The 23,257-nt window shown below is 35.4% G+C and overlaps 1 protein-coding gene and 1 long non-coding RNA gene across 2 annotated transcripts in view; both read left to right on the top strand.

Moving 5' to 3' along the window:
* Window positions 1-2,527: 2,527 nt before the first annotated feature.
* Window positions 2,528-9,004, top strand: LOC145295865 (uncharacterized). The gene is made up of 2 exons (XR_013869896.1): window positions 2,528-2,772; window positions 8,059-9,004. It is a non-coding gene; the product is annotated as an uncharacterized LOC145295865 (long non-coding RNA).
* Window positions 9,005-20,685: 11,681 nt separating this feature from the next.
* LOC145295863 (uncharacterized) overlaps window positions 20,686-23,257 on the top strand; it is a 47,859-nt gene continuing 45,287 nt past the window's right edge. Inside the window, exon 1 of the mRNA XM_080141596.1 lies at window positions 20,686-20,740. The gene's annotated coding sequence lies outside the window, so the exon portion shown is untranslated. The remainder of the gene's footprint in view (window positions 20,741-23,257) is intronic.

Raw genomic sequence — 23,257 nt, 5'->3', positions numbered from 1 at the left:
AAAAAGGCATTAAACTCGAAGGGGGAAAAGAAGGAAGGAAGGTTCTGGACTTCACTGCTTACTAGGTAGTTACAGCCGGTGGCTGTCGTCTGATACCTAGTAGGAGCAGAGAAGCGAAAGGTCTGGTCCCTTCGAAAGCTGGTGGAATAAGAGAGAGTTTTTTCTTCTCAGGACCGGAAGCTGTCAGGTCCTTGGGGGTTAAAAATATTCATGCGCTACTCCTCTGATTGGCCAGTGTATGGTCACATCACTCAATCAGGGAAGAATATGTGCAAGAAGAAAGAGGTCTATTTGCGTCTGCTACAACATCTCCAAACCTCCCCACGTTAAGAACGATTTCCGGAATAAACACTCCCCCAACCTCTCCATGTTAAGAACAGCATTCTGAATAGGCATCCCCCTCCCCATGTTAAGAATCATCATTATCGGAAAAAAATTGGTGCAAGTCTATAAATGGTCCACAAGTAATCTTTTTTGCTATAAAAATCTGAAAAAAATCGTTATAATGTACGTACTTGTCACTGCATGAAAATGTCATATTCCAAAAATCACGTAAATCGATCAAGTAGTTTTCTTTTTATTTAAGAAAATCAAATATTATCAGACGTTTTATCGAAGATTTGCTACAGGCCATCTTGTTTGAGAGCTAACGGCACTAACGAACCCTGCGGAAATAAGGTGGAAGTATGGGTCAACCACGGCAGACCATCGACTATTTAAAAAAAATTTTTTTTTTTTTCTTAAATGTCGGAAACACTTTTTTATAATACAAATAAAAAATAATAAATTAACATAATGAAACATTTTTGGAATAAAAAAAATATAAAATGAGAAATTAACATAACGAAAATGTCTAAAACGGGTTTTTTTTTTTTTTAATAGACTTTATTAAGCGAGCATTGAACCATCGACTAGTTTAATTTTTTTTTTCTTAAATGTCGAAAACACTTTTTTATAGGCCGTTGATATTCGCAGCCGGCTGCGGCTATTCTAAAATGCTATTCGCAGCCGGTCGCATCAGCTGACCGGAAGTGACGTCAGACAAATCTTAAGTAAATTCTTGGCTAGAATTGTAAAAATAATTTGTTTTCTTTTGTAATAGAATTTAACAATTTCTTTCATTTTGAGCTGCTTTTTTCTCTCGTTTATTTTTGTTTTCTACAATTAATAAACCAGTTTACAAGTAAAAAATAAGTTGTTTTAATTTTTAATTACCAACACAGTGGCGAATTTAATTTTTCTCTCTCCCATTTTTTTATTTTGAGCGGAGAATTTAACATGTCTTTTCATTTTAATTATTTGTTTTAGTTTTTCATTACTAACACAGCGGAGAATTTGGGGTACTCATGCAGAGAACGGCATGGGCGTGGCTTATCACTTGCTCAGTTGCGAAATATTTTTGTTTTTAGTAAATAATTTGTGTTTTTTTGGCAAAGTTTATTTTTAATAAAATTAGCGTATTTACTGATATTTTTGAACCGCGATATTACCATTCTTTCATAACACCGATCACTTTAGTCCTGCCTTCTTACACAGGTTTTCGGGTCGCTGACAACGAATCTGATAATCAACCCCACAGCAAATTTACCGTTTAGATGGTATTAACCCCTGGAGACTGGCTCTACCTGTCGCCATTTTACAGGCTTCGTTGCCCGCCCGCTAGGTGTATCAGAATTTTAGGCGGAATTTTTGACACCCCCAACAAAAAACTGCGAATAAAATATATAAAACTCGTAATTTCTGTTTTTAAAGTGGGTTGTTTATTTTCCTTATGAAATATACTTCCAAAATAAACTATTACAGTCGTTTAAAACATAATAGAAGTATTATTTTTTATTTTTTAAAAACAATGTTTACAAAATGTCTAAGCGCGTTTCTCCGATGTTACAAGCAGCCATTTTTTTACGTATACAAATACATTGATTTTTACGAGTTCACTTTTTTTTTAAAAAACTTTTTTAACTTTAAAAATCGATCTAAATTTTTCTATTAGTTCAATTTTTACGTAATTTTCAGGTTCAATGTGAAATTTTATGCTCTTTTCAATAAAGTGAATATAAATTTCTAGTAAGGTTTTTTTTTTTATAATTTTGAGATCAATACCGTCGACTCGACTTCGTTTTTATAATACAAAAAAAAAAAAATTGACATAATGAAACATTTTTGGAATTAAACTCTATTTTCAGACGAACAAAAAAAAAACGGTAAAACTATACAAACACCGTGACAGCGAATTAACCCTACCCCTAACCCTAACCCTAAACCCTAACCCTAACCCTAACCCTAAACCTAACCCTAACCCTAACCCTAAACCCTAACCCTAACCCTAACCCTAACCCTAATCCTAACCCTAACCCTAACGCTGTCACGGTGTTTGTATAATAATACCAAAAAAACTAGTGTTTTCCACAGTCTCTTTATTAAAAGAAGTCATTTTATTTATTTATTAAATAAGTTAATTTATTAAGAAAAAAAGAAATAGTCGATGGTCTTACGTAGGGCCCACGTTCTCTGTGAAGTAAGTATCTATATTTTTCATTCGGTGGAATTTCCACTGGTCCTGCTAGCATTAAAATATTACGATAAATAAAATACTCATTTCATCCGTAATATTCACCAAACAGATCTTCCGTTTCAAAATGTGCATCCTCCCACTCTCTAATTTTCTGCGAACCTGCTCATCCGATCGCCATCTTGAATATTTACTTTTTATCCAATATTTAATCACACCGTCACTTATTTCTTTCTTGAAAGCAGATTGTCAAACAGAGAGTAAGTATTACTTAATATTTAGTCCGGGTTTGTATTACACTTCACAGAGGTGCGAAAAAGTTGTCACAAAAAAAAAAAAAAAAAAAAAAACAACAACAAAAAACAAATATATATAACAAGTAAATCTTATTAAAAGCAATAAGTTGGTGCTGTTTTAAAATAGTTCACTGTACAGAGGGAAACAATTCAATTTCAAAAAGGGAACATATATTAAATTAAAGGCACTTGTACAGTTTAATGAAGACATTCAAAATGAAAATATCGGAAAAAGGTTATATTGTACATATCCGTTTTGGACTGAAGATCTCCAGAAAAAAATTTCAATTAATTTGATCGAGTATTTTTTTTTTTTTTTTTCAGCGGAAAAACACGTTTTTATGAGCGCACGTTGAAGTAAGCCATCTTGAAATCTTTGAAACATGCCATGGGGAGATAACTCCAGTTAAAGCGCCGACACACCCTCTCCATCATTAATACTAGCTTTTCTTCCTAAAAATTGAACCCTTTGCTCGGTACCGTAAACTGGGGTGACACTGGCCACCCTGGGTGACTTTGATCCTTTAAAATAAATATAAATTAAAATAATAATGAGTAAGTAATATATAATCTCTGAATTTTAAATATAATTTCCAGGTCCTATACGATTTCATAATTTTACAGACGCGTTGTGCCACAGCAGCAAATATTTGCTGCAGAGTTATTTACACATTTATTCATATTTTTTATTTTATTTTAATGGCTAAAAGTCACACCATTTTACGGTATCATAACAAATAGTAAAAACTGTGTAAAAAAAAAAAAAAAAGTATTGGATGAAATTGTGAATTTTTTTTTTTGAGAACTTCGTTCCATAACAGATACGTACAATATAACCTTTTTTTTTTTTTCGATATTTTCATTTTTTTTAATGTCTTGATTAAACTGTACAAGTACTGAATTAAATTAAGAAGATTTCTCCTAACACAAAATAAGTTCTTTTTTTTTTTCAAAGTATACATTTTCGTAAAAAAAATCAGGTGCTTATTCAGATTGACACTTATGGCAGCAATTAAAAGTACAGAAAATACAAAAAAGTTTGCATGAAGTGCGTACTAGTCATGAGATGAAATATTTAAAAAATCATGTAGTTTGATCAAGTAGATTTTTTTTATTATTCAGGAAAATCAAATTTCACTTTGTAGTGGCGATGGTGCAATCAAGGGCAGACAACCGATTTTCATTTCAAGTTTTGGGGGGGGGGCTGTTTAGAAGAAATGTAGGTGCATTACTCTCCTAATAATTATTTAATTAATAATCACAAAAACAACAAAACATCTCTTTGAAACAATCAGAAGTAAAAAAAAAATATAAATAAAAGCAATAGTATAGATTAGAAACTGTAGAAAGATTTGTGGGTGTGTGTGTGTGTAAAAAAATGAAGTGAATACGATACTTACAGTGTAGTTGGCCGTTAAAAAACTAACTAAATAAAAATATTTAGAAAAAAGTTCTTTTCTATATATATATATATATATATATAGATATATATATATATATAGTTTGAGCTTGGTGTATGAAATACTACAGTAGGCTGGTCTCTTTAGTTAAGAAACTGGAAGATGAAATATCGTCTGCCCGTGAGTGATGAGCACGCAAAGAAAAACAAACCTTTCGTAAACAAAATGTTATGCATTTCGTTTTCTGTGTGTGTGTGTGTTTTTTTTCTTTTTTTTTTGTTAGTTTGTTTTTTAGAAGGGAGACGGGAACCCGTTTCTTCTTGAAGTTTGTTGTTTTTTTGTTTTGTTTTTCATTTTTTTACTTCTCCCGTTTTGATTGTGTTGTTTGTATCGGCGATATAAAAAAATAGAAAATAAATAACTTTTTAGTTTTTGTTTTTGTTCTTGTTGACGTTTTTTTAATGAGAAAAGTTTCTTACTGTCTTTGTGCTTTCGCAATATGGTCCCTTTTTGTTTTGTTTTTTGTTTTTTCTTTATTCAAGGAAGAAATATTTGTAATCAGAAGGTTTGCATTCTTTCAGGTCACCAATTTTAGGAGTCAAACTCTTTAGGAGAAGAAATGCATTACTCTCCTAATAATTATTTAATTAATAATCACAAAAACAACAAAACACCTCCTTGAAACAAATAACAACAAAAGGGGTTTATTGCAGAAGAAAGACGAGATTGTTTCTCGAACTGAAAAGAAAGAAAGGGCAAAGCAATCTGTCTGGCTGGATATTGTCTGCTGATGGTTGGGTAGGTGAGTGACGAGTGGCAGTAGCCAGTGAGTAGCAGTGTTAGGAGTGCTATGAGAGAGATCTGTTCTGGTCGCTGGCTGATATCTCTCTGGCCAAATCAGCTGAGTTTCCAAAGGGCTAAAAATAGTCCTTTAGGGGACAGCTAAAATCAATGCGCTCTGCCAACCGATTGATCAGTCTTGCCAAATCATGTTGGCAAAGGGCATTGATCCACATATATAGAATAGTTCGTTAACTGCTACATCTCTACTGTCAGAAAAACAACAGAAACAACATTTAAAACCAAACAGTAATTTATTAACATAACATGTACTTTTTATTTTAATTTTTTCAGAAAATAGAATTATCAAATTGTGAAAGCATTTTTTTAGAAAGGTCATTTTAAAAAATAAATTTTAAAAATATTAAAATGGCTTTGGCCTTTACTTATCAGTAAAAAACAGTAAATTTGTTTTCAGAAAAAAACCTCCTAAAATCTACTGGATCAATTTTTGTGATTTATGGAATATATCATCTTCATTTCGTGACAAGTAGGTACACTATAAAAGTTTTTCTTCGTTTTTGTTTATAGTTATATAAGTGCTAATCTGAACAAGCACCCTGAGACAAAATTCTAAAATGAACAAAAGTTGTCATTATATGAAAATTTATGACTTTTAAAATTTATAGCTTTGATTATTGGAATGCGTGTGACTTTGTTTTGAGGAAACAATTTTTATTTTTACAAACTTCTTAAATTTTCATAACAAATGAAATAAAAATAATCATTAAACGCTACAGTTTGAACGGGCTTTTTTATAATAATTGACTATTTTTTCTTTTTCTTTTTTTTGAAAAATAATTTTTCTTTACATGGGATACTGTTCTCTTATTAGATTAAACAACCTTGTTTTGAAATTGCATCGTCTCCCCCTGTTCTGAGATCTCCAAAATTAAAATAAAAAGTTATTCCATGACAGTAATGCATAAGTGCTCATAAATTATGTGAATATTTAACTAGAATATAGATAGGATATGCAGAAAATGGAAGCTTGTTATATTTATTAATATGTTTGATCATTTCTACACTATGGAGGTATAAATAAACATTTGTAAAGAGCTGGGAGCAATTATTTGAATGTCATCAGCAAAAAAAAACCTTGTGCTAGATGAGGAACACCAAGAACAACAAAAAACCCATTGCCAAGCCTTAAGGTACCCCACTAACTGTATTTGAAACACCAGAGATGGCCATTGATTTGCACCTGAAAGATAGGACCAACAAGGAATGGTTGCAAGCCATAGGTGTGGAGCTTATAGAGTCTGTGATTCACTGAATCAAAGTTCTTGGCAAAGACAAGGAAAACATCCATCATTTTAGTTACTCTTTCATAATCAGATTTGTTAAGAAGGATGTTTTTGTGGTTAGGAGATGTAACATAAAAAGAGTTTAAAAGATTCTGCAGATGATAGAAGTGAATGAGACGAGCCTGTAGTCGACAGGATCTTCTCTGTCCTCTCTGTTAAAGATGGGACAAATAGTCACTATTCACGAGTCTTCAGCGACATCACTAGTTTAAAGAGATAGTGAAAAGACCTGTGATGAATGAAGATAGTGCTTGGAAGATTTTTCAATATTTGGAATATGGCTCTTATTTCGAGTAAAAGTGTAGTAAGAAGGAGAACAAAAATATACGAGAATACTTTTAGTAAAAGCTTTAATTACAAAAGGAAACAAATAATAAATGGTGAAAAGGCTCTTAAATGAAAGAAAATGAGTTCATCTAGTGCGAGGAAGCATTAAGAATATCATTTGCATTAAAGTGATTGAAAAACTTGTTGAATGTCATTTTGTGAGATAAAAAAATGTGTTATTTTTTTAGATGACAATTGATTATTTGTATTATTTAAATTCTTCTATTCTCATATTGAGTGTTATTTTCACAATGCTTCTGTTGATGTAATCGACGTTTTTTAAGTGTATTTTATCAAAGTTGGACTCATAGCATAGTGGATAAAGTACTTGATAAAATTTAGCTTTAAGTTACACTTTTGTAGAGGTTGAAGGTTCAATTCTCAGTGCTGGAAACAATCAGAATGCAATTGTGAATTACTTAAGACTTATATACACTTATAGTTGACAGAACGAAAGTAAGCTATCCCTGTGGATTAAATAAAGAGTTGCACAGAAATTCTGTGCAGATTTCTGAGTTTGACAAGATACACCTGAAGAAGGTTGAAGGTTACATTGACCGAAATGTTGTGAAATAACATTCAAGGTGAGAACAGTAGTCCGAAGAATCCAAATAATCCTAATAAAGTTGTGTATTGGTTAATTTTCTCTCTTATTCATCATTTCTTTAATTATTGGTGGTAAATAATTGTTTGAAAAAATATGTTATTGTTGAAAGATACCAAATCTTCTGTTTTATTTATAAGTGTTGTTTTCTTTTTATTATTTTAAAGATAAAAATGTATTTTTGAGTGAAAATAACTTTTTAGTGGAAGATATTCAGTTTGAATTGTTTTTCTTTTTCATGTTCACTCTGGCTTTCTTAAGGTGTATCATATCAAACTTGTGAATCTTTCTGTTGAACTTGTGAAATTTTCTGTTGAACTTGCGAATCTGCATAGAATTTTGAATGGGGCCTTTATTTAATCCACAGGGGTAACATGATTGGGTAAAAGTCTTTTGTAATTAACAGTTGTATACTTAGTATCACTTGCAACCTCCAGATTTTCACTTATAACTGAATTTTGCCAACTACTATAACCGTTACGTCATGGGTCCTTGCAGACAATTTTAGTATAAATTCTGATAGCATTAACCTATTCTTGGTTTTAGAAATTCAACGAAGGTTTAAAAGTTCAACAGAAAGATTCATGTTCAATAAGATACATCTGAGACAATTCAAAGATTACATTGGCTGAAACATTGTGCAACTAACACCCAACATGAGAACAGTAGTCTGAATTATGTAAATATAACAAATTATCAATCTTCATCTAAAAATTGAGAAACACAATGTGTAAAATTATAATTTTAGGAAATGTGTTTTTTATATTTGCAGAATCGCCAACAATCAAAGCAAAAGCAAATCCGGGAATTCATTTGAATGGTGAATTGGAAATCATCTCACATAATCTGTCAAAAGATAAAATGTTTGAAATGAGCGAGATTATATTGTTGTGAACTGTGAAAACGTTTCTGGTCAAATCAAAATTTTCTCATTAATTGTATTTCTTTTCATTATGCCTTCCAGTTTTATTTTGTAGAACACTAGCTGAAATACATGTCTCACATTAGGTGTATATACAAGGCATTCATGGACTGTTTATTAAATGCAACAGTTCAGGTAGATATAATACCCCTCCAATCTTTTAAAAATCCAACAAAAATGGTGAAAACTGAAATAAGAACCAAATTAGGGACTGTGCAAATGATCAGTTTTGAAGAAAGAGGCATTAAAAAATTTTACAAACAAAAACTGAAAATTTCATAATTTCTTTCTCTCTTGCCTAAACTACAGAATAGGGGAAAATATATGGAAATAAATAATGCTAAAGAATAATCTAATATGTCGACATCAAAATCAAGATACTTGCAGGAATTTATGTTCTGAAATATCCGGTTTTTCGGTTTTAGCAGAAATGAATCATACAAAGACAAAAAGAAAATAAAAATCACATTCTTGTGAAATATGTGGCTTTTCCTTTGCAAACAAATCATGGTTAGTTCGGCATATACGAACACATACAGGGAAATTAAAAGACGTTTCAATTATACCAGTCATCATAGGAGCAACTGGGCTTATGAAAAAGAACTTTAAAAAGTACATAGCAAGCATACCCGGTGAACCAAGTGCAAGTGAAATACAAACGATTGCACTGAAAGGGACGGCTAGAATCCTGAAAAGATCTCTTGGTTGGACTCACTAAAATAGGGGTAAATGTCAGACATCTGGTTGGATGTCCCATCCCCTAGAAGAAAAAATTTAAGAAAAATGAAAAAAAAAAGTATAAAACCATATTCATGTGAAGCATGTGACTCTTCTTTTACAAAGAAAACAATGCTAAAACACATGAGGAAACATAATGGAAAGAAACCAACTTGTGAAATATGCGGCTCTTCTTTTTCAGACAATTCATGTCTGCTGCGGCATAAACGAACACACATGGGTGAAAAATCATATTCTTGTCAAATATGTGGCTCTTCATTTTCAAGCAAGTTCAGTCTAGAGCTGCATATGAGAACACATACTGGGGAGAATCAAACAGGCCATAGCTACACAAATGAAAATGTGGCAAACAAACATGACATTAAGCCACACAAAAGGAAATATAAGGGTCACGGACGTAAACATCAGGCGAGGAATCTTCCAAGGAGATAGTTTATCCCCTTTACTCTTCTGCTTGGCAATAGATCCGTTAAGCAAACTTTTAAACAAAAACAAATGTGCTTACAATCTAAGCCAGGACCGCCGACAAGACCCAAACAAACGAATTAACCACCTGCTCTTCATGGATGACCTCAAGCTGTATGCCAGTTCTGATGCCGACTTAAATGAACTCTTACAAGTCGTACATAACTTCTCCAGAGATATTGGCATGAAATTTGGACTGGACAAATGTGCCAAGTGCTCCATCAAATCTGGGAAAAAGATCGAAACTGAAAATATACAGCTTGATGAATATACCACCATCAAGGACCTAGAAGGGCAGGAAGGATACAAATACCTTGGCATAGAAGAGAATGATACCATCCAGCATGCCAAGATGAGAAACAAAATTGGAAGTGAGTACATACGCCGAGTCAAGAAGGTATGCAAAACAGAACTCACAGCCAGAAACAAAATAACTGCCATTAACCAACTAGCCATGCCAGTGGTAACATACAGTTTTGGTATTGTCGACTGGCCACAAAAAGACATAAATAGACTAGACACTAAGACACGTAAAATGCTGACAATGTATAATGTAATATACAGAAACCAGTGTCTGTCTAGAATGTATCTGCCCAGATGGAAAGGAGGTATGGGGCTCTCGGAGATTGACCATCAACATCGTGCAACTATTGTGAGCACTGGACAATATCTGATGAGCTCTAAAAACCCAACTCTCAAGATGGTACACCAACATCAGGAATCAAGAGCCAGTAGAACAACATCCATCACAAAACTGGCCAAACATTTTGGGGAAGACTGTCTTACAAGTGAGACAGAAACAGAAAAGATACCTGCGACTGAAATAGCCAGAAAAAGTCGCCAGAAATACACTAAAGCTTTCCATGACAAGAAAGTTGAAGAATGGGCCAACCAACAACGGGCCAAGTATTTTCTGGATGAATATAACCAAGACTATATTGATAAGGAAGGGTCTATAAGCTGGCTAAAGGATGGATCGCTCCACTATGACCAGGAGAAGTTTATAATAGCTGCCCAAGATCAAGGCTTGATGACCAATGCGTTTAAAAAGATGAGTGGTCTCAGCAAAGACAACAAATGTAGGTTCTGCCACACAGAAGTAGAAAGTGTGAGCCACCTGATTTCTAGCTGTAAGGTTCTGCTAGGGGACGGCTACTATACAATGCGACACAATGAAGTATGCAAATATCTCCACTGGACGATCTGTAATAAGTTAAATATCGAATGCAGCAAGAAGTCATGGGAACATATACCCGAAAGAACAGTCGGAAACAAGTCATATACCATCCACTATGACTATGCAATCCCTACAGCCACGTACCTAGAAAACAGAGCTATAAAACCCGACATTGTAATATGGGACAAGAAGGAGAAGGAAGCAACCTTGGTGGAAGTTAGTGTCCCGAATGATGCTGGGTTAAACAGAGCTGAGAGGGAAAAGGTTACCAAATACCAGGGTCTTATGTATGACATGAAAAGAAACTGGAACCTTAAGAAGATCTCTATCATTCCAGTAATTATAGGAGCAACCGGACTTATGAAAAAGAATTTTACAAACTATCTTACAAATATACCAGGTAAACCAAGTGCAAAGGAGATTCAAACAATTGCACTTAAAGGGACGGTTAGAATCTTAAAAAGATCTCTCGGTTGGAGTGTCTAAAATAGCAGGTGTATGTTTGGCATCTGGTAGGATGCCCCATCCCTGGCTTAAACAAAATGATAAGAAAAATGAAAAAAGGGAGAATCCATATTCTTGTGAATTATGTGGCTCTTCTTTTTCTTACAAACCTCATTTATTGGAGCATAAGCGAACACATACTGGGGAGAACTTGAATGCCTACTGGGGAGAACTTGAATGCCTACTAGACACTGTCCTCGAGTGTCTAAGGTCTCTCTATAGGGGTTGTATCAGAACAATCTGGCATGAGGATACTTTTTCCATAGAAGTAAACCCTGACCAAATATTCAAAATCACATAGTATTCGGAGCCCAAATAAGATCTTCTCATTACAGCTACTCCACAGCTTTTCTGAGGAATGGTGCACCTTCTCCAAGTGATATTACCTTAAGTACTAGCACGAAGCTGGATACTCCACCAGACTAGATAAATTCTTGTCCTGGAATCCAGTAAAACTAAGAGACCAACATGAAAGATATATTACAACGTATAAAAATGGTTAATTTGGGAGAGGAAAATTATGTTCTCAATTCTTTACTAACTCAGTGCTTGAGAGATAAAGAACTTTAATGGAACATTCTAATATATATGTATCTCATATAGAGTTCAAATGTTAGTCCCTGGTTGTGGGCTCCTTGATTTCTGAGAACTTTGACTGAAGTAAAATAAAACAAAAAGAGAGAAACCATATTCATGTGAAGTATGTGGCTCTTCTTTTACCCAGAAATCACATCTGTTACAGCATATTCGAACACATTCAAAAGAGGATCCCTCCATTACGACTAAGAGAGGTTGATATTGGCTGCACAAGACCAGGGCCTCATGACAAACGCCTTCAAAAAGATGTGTGGTCTAAGCAACAATAATAAATGCAGGTTCTGTAGCACTGAGGTTGAGAGTGTGGGCCACCTGATTTCTGGTTGCAAAGTCCTACTTGGAGATGGTTATTATACAGATTGCCATAATGGAGTTTGCAAATACCTTCACTGGAAGATATGTAAGAGACTCAACATTCAGTGTAGTAAAAAATCCTGGGAACATATACCCGAACGAACAGTTGGGAATGACAACTACACTATTCACTATGACTACATAATCCCTACTGCTACATATCTTGAAAACGCAGCTGTTAAACCAGATATAGTGATTTGGGACAGAGCAAACAAAAAAGCGACCGTAATAGAGGTCAGTGTACCCAATGATACAGGGCTTAACAGAGTTGAGAGGGAAAAGATAACAAAGTATCAAGGACTTATGTATGATATGAAACGAAATTGGAAATTAAAAGACGTTTCAATTATACCAGTCATCATAGGAGCAACTGGGCTTATGAAAAAGAACTTTAAAAAGTACATAGCAAGCATACCCGGTGAACCAAGTGCAAGTGAAATACAAACGATTGCACTGAAAGGGACGGCTAGAATCCTGAAAAGATCTCTTGGTTGGACTCACTAAAATAGGGGTAAATGTCAGACATCTGGTTGGATGTCCCATCCCCTAGAAGAAAAAGTTTAAGAAAAATGAAAAAAAAAAGAGAGAGAGAGACTAGATAAATTCTTGTCCTGGAATCCAGTAAGACCAAGAGACCAACATGAAAGATATACTACAATGTATAAAAATGGTTAATTGGGGAGAGGAAAACTATGTTCTCAATTTCTTTACTAACTCAGTGTTTGAAAGATAAAGAACTTTAATGGAACATTCGAATATCTATGTATCTCATATAGAGTTCAAGTTTTAGCCCCTGGTTGTGGGTCCCTTGATTTCTGAGAACTTCGACTGAAGTAAAATAAAAAAAAAGAGAGAGACCATATTCGTGTGAAGTATGTGGTACATCTTTTTCTTACACGACAAGTTTATTAAAGCATATGCGAAGACACTAATTGCACTTAAGTGAGTAGCGAGGATACTAGAAAGAGCTCTCGGTTGGTTTCAATAAAAAGCAGGGCAATGTTGGCAGCTGGTTTGGCTGCCCCATATCCAGCATTAGAATCTTCAAAGGAAGAAAATTAAAAAAAAATTAAACTTAAATTTTAAAACATAGAGAATGTCTACTAGAAATTACATCTATACATCTTCAAGTTCTCTGTACAATGTTTTATCTGACATAAAATTTACTTCACTTTTGACTAAATAGTCTAAGTAAAACGTATGGAACATGACAATACATTCCGTCTGGATTGTGGTTATTTGTTTTCATAGAAATCAGATTTGTCAATGTTTATGTTAAAACTTATTGACGAGAACTGATTTACACAAACACGTAATAAATAGAGGAAGTTTAAAATATGAATATTAAGAGAAAGTAATAAGTTACGGCGTGAGGAATGTTTTTTAAATAAAATGGTAAAATATAGGCTGAGATAGAATTAGCACTTTTGGAAGGCATATGTCTTTTGACATATTTTTAATTGAAAAATAAACATTTTTTCATTTTATATTTTGTGAAAGAATGTGGATTGTGGCTTTCAACTTTATAAGAATCAGATTTTTCGATCCTTGTGTGAAAATACATTGAGGATAGCTAGTTTAAGCATTCATGTAACAATTTACTATGTGAAAGCAGGGAAAGTTAATAATAATAATAATAATAGGAAAACAGAGAAAGTCATAATAATTATAATAGAAATACAAATCATTAGGAAATAAAAACTAGTGACTATATATGGGAATTTAATCATAAAAGTGGATTGGCTAAGACAGAATTAGATTCTGAATATGCTATTGAAGGCTTATATCTTGTGGTATATTTTTTATTGAAAAATAAACATTTTCTCATTTGTTTTTTGCGCAATATGCGTAAAATTAAAAAAATCTGATAAATCGGTATAAAAACGTTAGCAAAGATTGTTACTGCACTAACGGCCCTCGTGAGAAAGATGTTGTTGGTATACCAGCAATAAAAGTAAGCCATGCAGACTATTTTTTTGTTTTGTGAACAAATATACAGAAATTCTTTTGGAAAATTTTAGGAGAATTCACTGAAGAAAATGTAACTTGCTTTTCCGTCTTATTTAACATTGAATTCTCAACAAAATATTGGCTTCGTGACACATATAAACATTTCAGGAAGAACCTTACTCCTGCAAAAAACATTAATAACTAATAAATTAGATCATTATTTGACAATAATTTAATCAAAACAGAAAAAATCAGTTTTAATTAAAATGAAAAGAGAAAAAATTTGTGCGAATTTTGTCCTGTTTTCATTTTACAGAAAAACAGTTATATAAACTTATAAAATGTTATTATTAATTTTTTATAAGGTGTCACCATTTATCAAGGCTTGAAGACCACTCGAGGATAAGCGTTAAAGAATATAAGGTGGTAGTTTAGGAATCGTTAATGGTGTAAATTGCGTAGAATTTGGACTATTTATGGGGACAGCTCAACAAGAACTTGTTTACATTGGACTTGAAACTACCATATTGTAATCAGCTGTAAAGTAGGCCAATAGATTTAGGCACAGATAGAGAGTGGGGGAAATTGTTGATAGTGGTTGTAGGTAGTATAGTATTTTTGTGAAAGTTTAGCAAGGAGGCCATAGATTGAAGCTTAGACGAGCATTTGCCATGAAAATAACGATAGAGCACAGAGAAGCTTGCAACATTTCTTCTGTAGAAATGAAGTTGCAGAGAAGAGAAAAGGGCATCACCTACTAGGTTTTAAAGCCGGTTTTGAATTCTATCAAGTCAAGATAGGTGCACCGAGCAGCTCATGGCCAGATGTGGCAACAGTATTCGATTTTAGGGCGTATTTAGCTCATACAGATAGAGGATTGAATCAGCAATGAAATACCTACTGAGACGGTAGAATGATCCAACCATTTTCTCAGTGATCTTGGCAACAAATTTGATGTATGTGTTCCATTTCAGATCAGGAGTGAAGGTCAGTCCCAAAAGCTTCTCCAGATATAGAGCTTCCCCAAGACTAGAGCCATTCATTTCAATTGGGAGCAGATAGGGGTCATTGTGATTATAATGAAAACATGTAAAAAAAACAAAACAGGGAAGCTTGATTTTAGATGCAATTTTTTCTCCATTTAACCCTTCCCCTCCCCAATCTCTTGTAGGGCCTTGTGCCTAATTTTGTTGTTTAAAAATCTTTTGTTTTTTACTTAATTGTATTTTCAAAATTTTATAAAGCAATAAAATATATAAACACAAGATCATAAGAGAGAGGATCAAAAAGATCTTGGTCATTGTTGGCCTTTAAAGTGGTGCCATAGATTGTGTTGTCATCTGCATATCTACGAATGATCTAAGAATGTGAATCAAGAAGAGAGTTGGGCCTGGGCTGGAACTGTGAGGGACGCCAGTGTTTATACTATGAGTTCCTGATTTCTGCCGATTGTTGACTACTCTTATAAATCTATTAGAGAGAAAGGATTTAATAATTGAGAAGACACTCTCAGCTATTCCATAGCTGGAAATCTTGTGAAGCAAACGTTGATGCCATATCCTATCAAAAGCCTTAGATATGTCCACAGCTATTGCTCTAGAAAAGAAACCTTTGTTGAGAGATTCACTAATCGTGTGATATAACAATTAGCACACTAGTTGTAGATCTAACAGAACTGAAACCATATTGCGTGTCACTGAGTAGGTTGTTTCTGCTGACGTGATTGATCACTTCTCTGTTTATCACAGATTCAAGCAACTTATTCATGACACACAGGAGACTGATTGGTTTTGTACTGAGAGACAGATGACCGATCTCCAGAATTTTTAAATATTATCTTTTAGTATTGTAGCACCAGAAATACATATTTCCATACTATAAAATAATAATTTTTTAATTTTCCTAAATTAATTTGCTTATTTCGTTTCTCACATTTTTAGTATTACCATTATGGAAAATAATAGTTTCTGGTTACGTGCCTCGACGTGAAGGCAAAGGCATAGAATGTTTTTATATAAAAGATGTTCACTTTCAACGCTCTGATCCCCATGAAATGGATGGCTCTCGTTTAGGAGAAGCCCCATGTTTTGACAAGCTTCTGGGCTTGACCTTTACTCCTGATCTAAAATGGAACATGTATATCAAGTCTGTTGCCAAGGTCGCTGGAAAGATGGTGGGATCCTTCTGCCGCTACAGAAGATATCTCACTACTGATGCAATTCTCTATCTATATAAAAGTCAAGTATGTCCAAGGATGGAATACTGCTGACATATCTGGGCAGGAGCTGCTAAAAACAGCCTATCCTGCCTTGACAGAGTACAAAATTGGCTTAGTGGGGGATGCACTTTTCTCTTCCCTGCAACCGCTCTCCCACAGAAGAGACGTTGCAAGCCTATCTTTGTTTTATCGTTACTTCCATGGCAGGTGCTCGTCTGAGCTCCAATCTCTGGTCCCCCCCTTGTCAATCTTTTACAAAAAACACCCGTCTAGCTGAATCCACTGTCAAAAATTTCCGCCACTCTTTATCTGTGCCTAAATCAAAATGTAGATTCCATGAACAAAGCTTCTTTCTTAGAACTGCACGCCTGTCGAATTCTGTTCCGTCTGCCTGTTTTCCACCTGACTACAACCTGGATGTCTTCAAGTCCAACGTAAACAAATTCCTGATGAACCGCCCCCTTAAGTAGACACTTTATTAAATTTCCACACTAACATACTGTAATGCAATAAACCTTATCCCTGAGTGGCTTCCGGGCCTTGATAAGTGGTGACCACCTTGTAAAAAAAAAAAATGAGTCTCAAAAGTGGACAAAAATTAAAATTGCTCCAGTCAAAAGGAATTCTTTAATTTTCATCCTAGCCTGAAGCAAAACCAGAAATGATAAGCAAAATTAATACAATGTACATTCACCTCTTTCCCAAAATTGGGTTTACAGTTGCATGGTATTTATTTGGTATGCAAAACGAATTCCTTTTTATTATAATTGTTTAAATAACCTGTGTTTGTGGAATTCAAGGATGTAGATATTTGGATAGACAAATAAAATAAATAAAACAGCCTAAGAAAACTAAGATATTTAACACTCCAAATTTACAGATGAGATATGTTATAGCTAGATAGGAAGATAATATAAAATAATTTCTAAGAGAGCGACAGGATGGAGGAATGAGAGAAACAGTGAGAAAGGGAAATAATGGGTTAAAGGGTAATTGTCGAGATGAGGCTGGATTTTTTACTAATGGGGATGGGGTAGGGTATGCTAATTCTGACATTTAAAAGTGAGTTGTTCTTAATTGAGGGGGTGCATTAGGGCTAGATAGGTGATATATAAGGAGTAACAAAGGGATATCAACCATCTCATATCATCTTCATATATTTCTTTTTCCTGTTGCTTTGAAAAATCTTCTGAATTCTCTATAATCTCTTTCTCTAAAAACCTTCATGCACTCCCTTTTAGAATGCACCCATCTTAGTCGTCACCACCACCACCATCACTCACATCTCGCTTCCAAATAAACCTAACAGCAATTTCCTTATATCTGTAACCTAGCTCTCTTCTCTTCTAATGAGAAACATTGGGCTTCGACATGCCTAGGTAAAAGAGCGTTTATAACTCCTCTTCCCATTGATGTTTTTCTTTAATAACTGACCAATATAATTTATATATACCTATATTTATTTTATCTAGTCTATAATGTCATTTTGTGTCATGTATATATATATATATATATATATATATATATATATATATATATGTGTGTTATTTGAAAGCATCTTCAAAGTTTGAAATTTGAAAATTTAGCAATAAGTCTTTCATATGATGCAAATCTCATTTTTTTTTTAATTTGGTCTAAGCTTTTTGTGAATAAATCTTCTCTTCAATGTGTTTCAAATTTACCATTCGCCATAAACAGTAACATGGCAATTAGTTAGGATTATTTGAGTTAGGTGACCTTTTTCCTGTCAGTTTATTATATACTTCTATGCAGTTTCAGGATGTTCATCCTACTTGTTTTTATCTTCTCTTTTTCAGAAGTCGGTAATTTATTCCTAAAAGGACTGCCAATTTTAGGATTTACAGATTTCACCTCATGCAATACCATCATAAGCCTTGTCTTTGTTGAACAAGTTGGGCAAATTCCTGTTGTTTTTGCACTAAGCATTGTTGTTGAGCAGTTAGGCTGGACTGCTAATGGGTAATGTGAAGTAGAAGTGAGGTGCCTTTCAATGACTGCCGTCGTGGGCTTCACACCGAAGTACCAATCTCCAGCTGGGGTTGAAAAAGAGGCTGACGCAAAATCTTGCAAGGTTTTTATAGTTTAATACACATGACCCCCTAAGGGAGTGGGGGTAGGAGATCACTGCTAGCCAATCCACAGAGCCTTAAGAGGGACAAGCGCCATAAACAGGAGGAGCAACATAAATAAATTCCAATACTCTGATTATCTGAATATCCAAAATGGCGTCGATACAATAAAAATATACCACACATGGACTAATTAAAAAACGAAAATTTAATTACATCAATAGCCTGTATTCCTGATATTAGAAACCTTTTTTCTCTCATTTTCTGTACAGAGTTTCTTATTTTCGTATTTTTTTGTTTACGTTTTTTTTTAATTGCATTTTCCACACAGGCTCGTTTTTATTTTGTTTTTTTTTATATAAGAGAATCTTCTAATGTTCATTTTTTTTTTTGTTAATTGAATCCTATGTTGCCATCATATAATGTTAAAGTGAGTTGAGGCATTGTTATTTTATTTTTACGTTTTATTAACATATATACAAAATGACTTTTTGACGTGTTAATTAAATCATGTTGATCAGCTCCAAATCACCATTGTTCCTGCGTGTGTTCATACGCCAAAAGGTAACAATCCTTGCGCATAGGAAAAAGAAGAGAGAATGAAAGAGTATTTGAAAAGGTGAGGAGAGACTGGTAAACTTAATATAGATTTTATTAACTAAAAGAATACACATGCCATGTTCTAGATGAAAATCGTAATAACGGAATCACATCTCCTGGTCAAGGGGAATAATCTGCCGTATTTTGTTACTGCTAAGGGTTGCTGGCAGTGATAATATTAGAGGGGCAGGGAGGGCGAGAATAATTTAAAACCATAACATTTTCCCTTTCAAGAATTATTATGAAAGGGGGTATGAAGGAGATAATTGAGGATTGTCTGTCCAGCATTTTTATGAAAGCCTTATATTTACTAGGGATTCCTGGATGATCTTTGTATGGATTCATGGGAATTTAAGTCCTTAGTAATTAATTCTTGGGAGGTGTTGATATCTTCAGAGGTGAACAAGGGATTCTTTTCTACCTCATTGGCCACTCCTTCATCAATAGGTAGTTCTTTAGAGGCCTCACAGTTTACATCATAGTTTCTATTATGATGTTCTTTATTCAAAGAGTTAAGATCTATGCCCTTCACGTTGACAGTAGTTTCAGCCCCAGAAGGTAGGCGCACATGAGCATAGTAAGAATTAATGTCCACCAGAGTAGCTGGAGTTACAAGAGGGCCGAGCTTACTACTTTTAGTGTGATTTCTGACATATATAGGGTTCGGTTTTGACAAAAATGATTGAAGTTCCGGGGGTGGATTCATGGCTATACCTGAATAGTCTGTCATGAGGAGTCACGTGAATGGAAGTGCAGATTAATGACTGAATGGAGCGCATCAGGTAGCACGTCTTCCCTACAGGGCAGTTTCATGCTACTAAAATGTAAAGTGATTTAAAGGGCCTTCCATAAAGTGCCATTAAGTTTTTCAACTTGTCCATTATCTTCTGGGTGGTATCTACTTGTTTTAGATGTAACAATACCTTTTCCGTGTTAGGAATATCTGATTTCTCCTGCTAGGAAGTCAGTAGCTTCGTCCGTATGTATCATATCATAACAGAAATAGAAAATAGTTGGTTCAAACAGTAGATGACGGTTTTACTCGTCAATGTTCCTACAGGGAAAAAGCGAAGGGAAAGCAAGAATACTCATCAATTATGGTAAGTAAATATTTGTTACCATGTAAAGAAGTTGGTAATGCACCTTTAAAATTGATTTCCAATCGCTGGATAGGTAGTATGGTCTTTATGAGTGTTTGCTTGTTACTTCTGACAAATTTGGATTTCAGATACTGGCAGGATGAGCAGGAGTTGGTTATGCTTTTTATTTGGTCTAAAGAGAACTGGAAATTCCTTGTTCTGATAAAGTGGCAAAGTCGTGTAACACCAGGATGGCATAATCAAATATGCAACACACGAAGGTCTTGCAAAGTGTGAGTGAGAGCTGAGATGCAAGAGAACATGTCAGCGATGGAATTTTCTGCTCCTAGATGGTAGATAATATGAATTTGAACTGCAAAAGTTCAATGCGCCTGTTGTGAAAATGTATGACTAAATGAGATTGAAGACAAAGTTTATATTTATATAGCTTGTATTAACCTTTATTCAACAGGGGAGGTAATTCGGGACAGGAAAGAAAAGAAGAGTTCTTTTATTTTTAGGTCAGCGCCAATGACATATTTTGTCATTTTTAATTTTCTACTGTTATCGAACATAAAACTCTTTTGGTCCATAATGATTTTGAAATGTCTGCTGAGTAGGAAGTGGCGCCACTTTCAAAGTGCTCTACAATTGCAGCTGCTTCCTTTTTCACTGCATGATGTTTAATTTCACTCGGGTTCAGTGTCCATGAAAAGAATGCCAGTGGTGGACCATGTTGGTTTAGTGTAGCAGCTATGCAGTAAGTACTTGCGTATGTCTTTACTTTAAATTATTTATGCGGGTTAACTGTTATTAAGGTAGCATTTTTGAAGTCATTTTTCAATGTCTGAAAAGAGTTTAAAACAGGCGGAGGCAGTGAAAATTTCTTGTTATGATTGATCAATAGTATTTTCTCAAAGAAGTTTCGAATAAATTTGCTATAGTACGAAAACACACTGACTACTCGTTTTTGAGGTGTGAAATTTAGAGGGAGTGGCATTTTGAGAAGGTCTCAGTCTTTGTCAGGAGAAATTTTATTGTTTTGTATAGTGTATCCAAGTAGAGTGATAGAGGTAGCCGAAATTATGCTCTTGCTTTCATTCAGTGTGATGTTATATCTTTTTGCTATATCATAGAATCTTTGAATATTGTCATGTCGTCTACGTACACTAAAGTATCCATTAATTTTTCTTTGTCTATGATGTTATTGATACATCTTTGGAATGCGCTTATTCCATTAGAAATACCATGAGGGAGACAAGTGAATTCGTAAAGTTTACTACTTACTTAGAATGCTATGTACTTCCGATCAGCATTAACTTATCGGTATTTGGTGCTAGGTGAACTTTAGGTCGAGTGTTGTAAATATTGTGGTTTGAGTTGTCCCCCTTTGCAAATTGGCTGTTTGGAGAAATGGAAAACTAGATGGCTCTGGTTGATAGTCAATTTGCATAAGTGGAGAAATGGGCAGCATATAAACGGTACTTTCTTTTAAGCAGGGGTGAAAAGCGCAGAGTGTGAAACGACGGTTGGAAGAAGTGACGGTGAATTCTTTTTGTGACGGTGAATTATTTTTGGACGTTGAAGAGCTCGACCTTTTGGAAGGAACAGCTGTGTCTTATACATTTTTTTAAATTTCTTTTTTTTTTTTCTACTTCACTACAAGCTATTTCGGCGGGAACTATGGATGCAAAGAGGATCAGCAGTGAAATGCTTAAGACGTTCTCTGGAGAGGGAGATGTTATAACCTGGCTGACCAAGGTTAAACTTGTCGCTAAGTTGCGGGACATCGTGGATGTAGCCAGCTTGATACTGCTGTATCTTGATGTTGATGCTCTGGCCCTATATCTGGAGATGCGGGAGGAGGATCGACTGTCTGTTGACACCATTGAGGAAAAGTTGAAGGAAGCATTTACCGAAGGACCCTTTGTGGCATATGGCAAACTAAGCCGTATGGTGTGGACCGGAGAGCTTGTCGATGTTTACGCCAACAATATCAGGAGGTTGACGGGACTAGCAGGATTCAATGGAGGAGGCTGTCGACAGATGGTTAAGATGGCCTTTATCAATGGCTTCCCGGACCATATTTCTATAGCTCTGCAGCAACTGCCCGGTGTAAATACTATGGAGGTGGCGGAGTTGATTACACAGGCTAGGGTGCTGGCCAGGAAAAAAGAGAGTGAGCAGGGAATCGTAGCTGTTGCTCAATGAAGCAAACTGCAGCAGGAAATTGTGAAGGACAAAAAGCAGAGAGGACTGTGGCAGAGACCCAGGTTCTCTGGCAGATGCTACCGATGCCAAGGCCCCCATATGGCGAGGGAGAGCAGGGAGCCAAAGCCAGAAGTCACGTGTTACCGCTGTGGGGAAGTCGGCCACATCAGCAGATTCTGTTCCCAGAAATGAACAGGGGGAAGCCACTGCGCCGGTGGCTACCCCACTTATTCGATGAAGGCGCTTCAGGGTATGTCACCACAAGTAGAGGTGACCCTAAATGGACGAAGTGCAAAAGCCCTTGTCGACACGGGCTGTACTTCAACAATTGTCATCAAAGACATGGTTGACACATGCAATAGAACCAGCAGCATTACGGCAGTTGATGGCAGAGAGGTGAAGTGCAATGGTACAAGTATCGTTCGGTTGATGGTACGTGGGATGTCACTAACAATCCAGGCGATTGTTATTAACAAAATTGTCATGGGTGTCGATGTGGTGCTAGGGATGGACGCAATTGCTCGACTAGGGGGCGTTACGGTATATAGGAACTCCGTGAGATTTGGCGGACATCAAGGGGCTGCAGGTGTGCAATTCGAAAAAGGTGTCACAGGAACGGCCGGGTTAGACAAAAGTTGCACGATAGAGGACCAAGATTTCTCTGCACACTTTGATGGTGAGAAATGGACAGTCAAGTGGGCATGGAAGGGAGAACCTCCCATACTGAACAACAGAGTGGAATGCTACGAGCATACGTTGCGAGGAGGCACAAGAGTTGAATTTGAGAAGGAGGTGGACCGATGGATCTCAGAGGGGATTTTAAGACCATGGACGGAGAAGGTGGAAGGTGTGCTGCCATTAATGGCGGTTGGTTAGCCCACAAAACAAAAAGTTTGGCCGTACTGGACTTCAGGGAGCTGAACGTACACGTTGCGTGTCACACGGGAGGCGATGTGATGGACGTGTGCGGAGAGACCATGCGAGAGTGGAGGCAGATTCAGAAGGGTGCGACGATTGTGGATTTAAAATCTGCATACCTACAGATCCACATTTCACAGGAATTCTG

Source organism: Euprymna scolopes, chromosome 16, assembly GCF_053919585.1.
Source record: "Euprymna scolopes isolate OS-2025 chromosome 16, ASM5391958v1, whole genome shotgun sequence".
In the NCBI taxonomy this organism is placed as follows: Eukaryota; Metazoa; Mollusca; class Cephalopoda; order Sepiida; family Sepiolidae; genus Euprymna; species Euprymna scolopes.
Note: the sequence above shows the minus strand (reverse complement) of the source record. Positions and strands in the feature narration are given on the sequence as shown.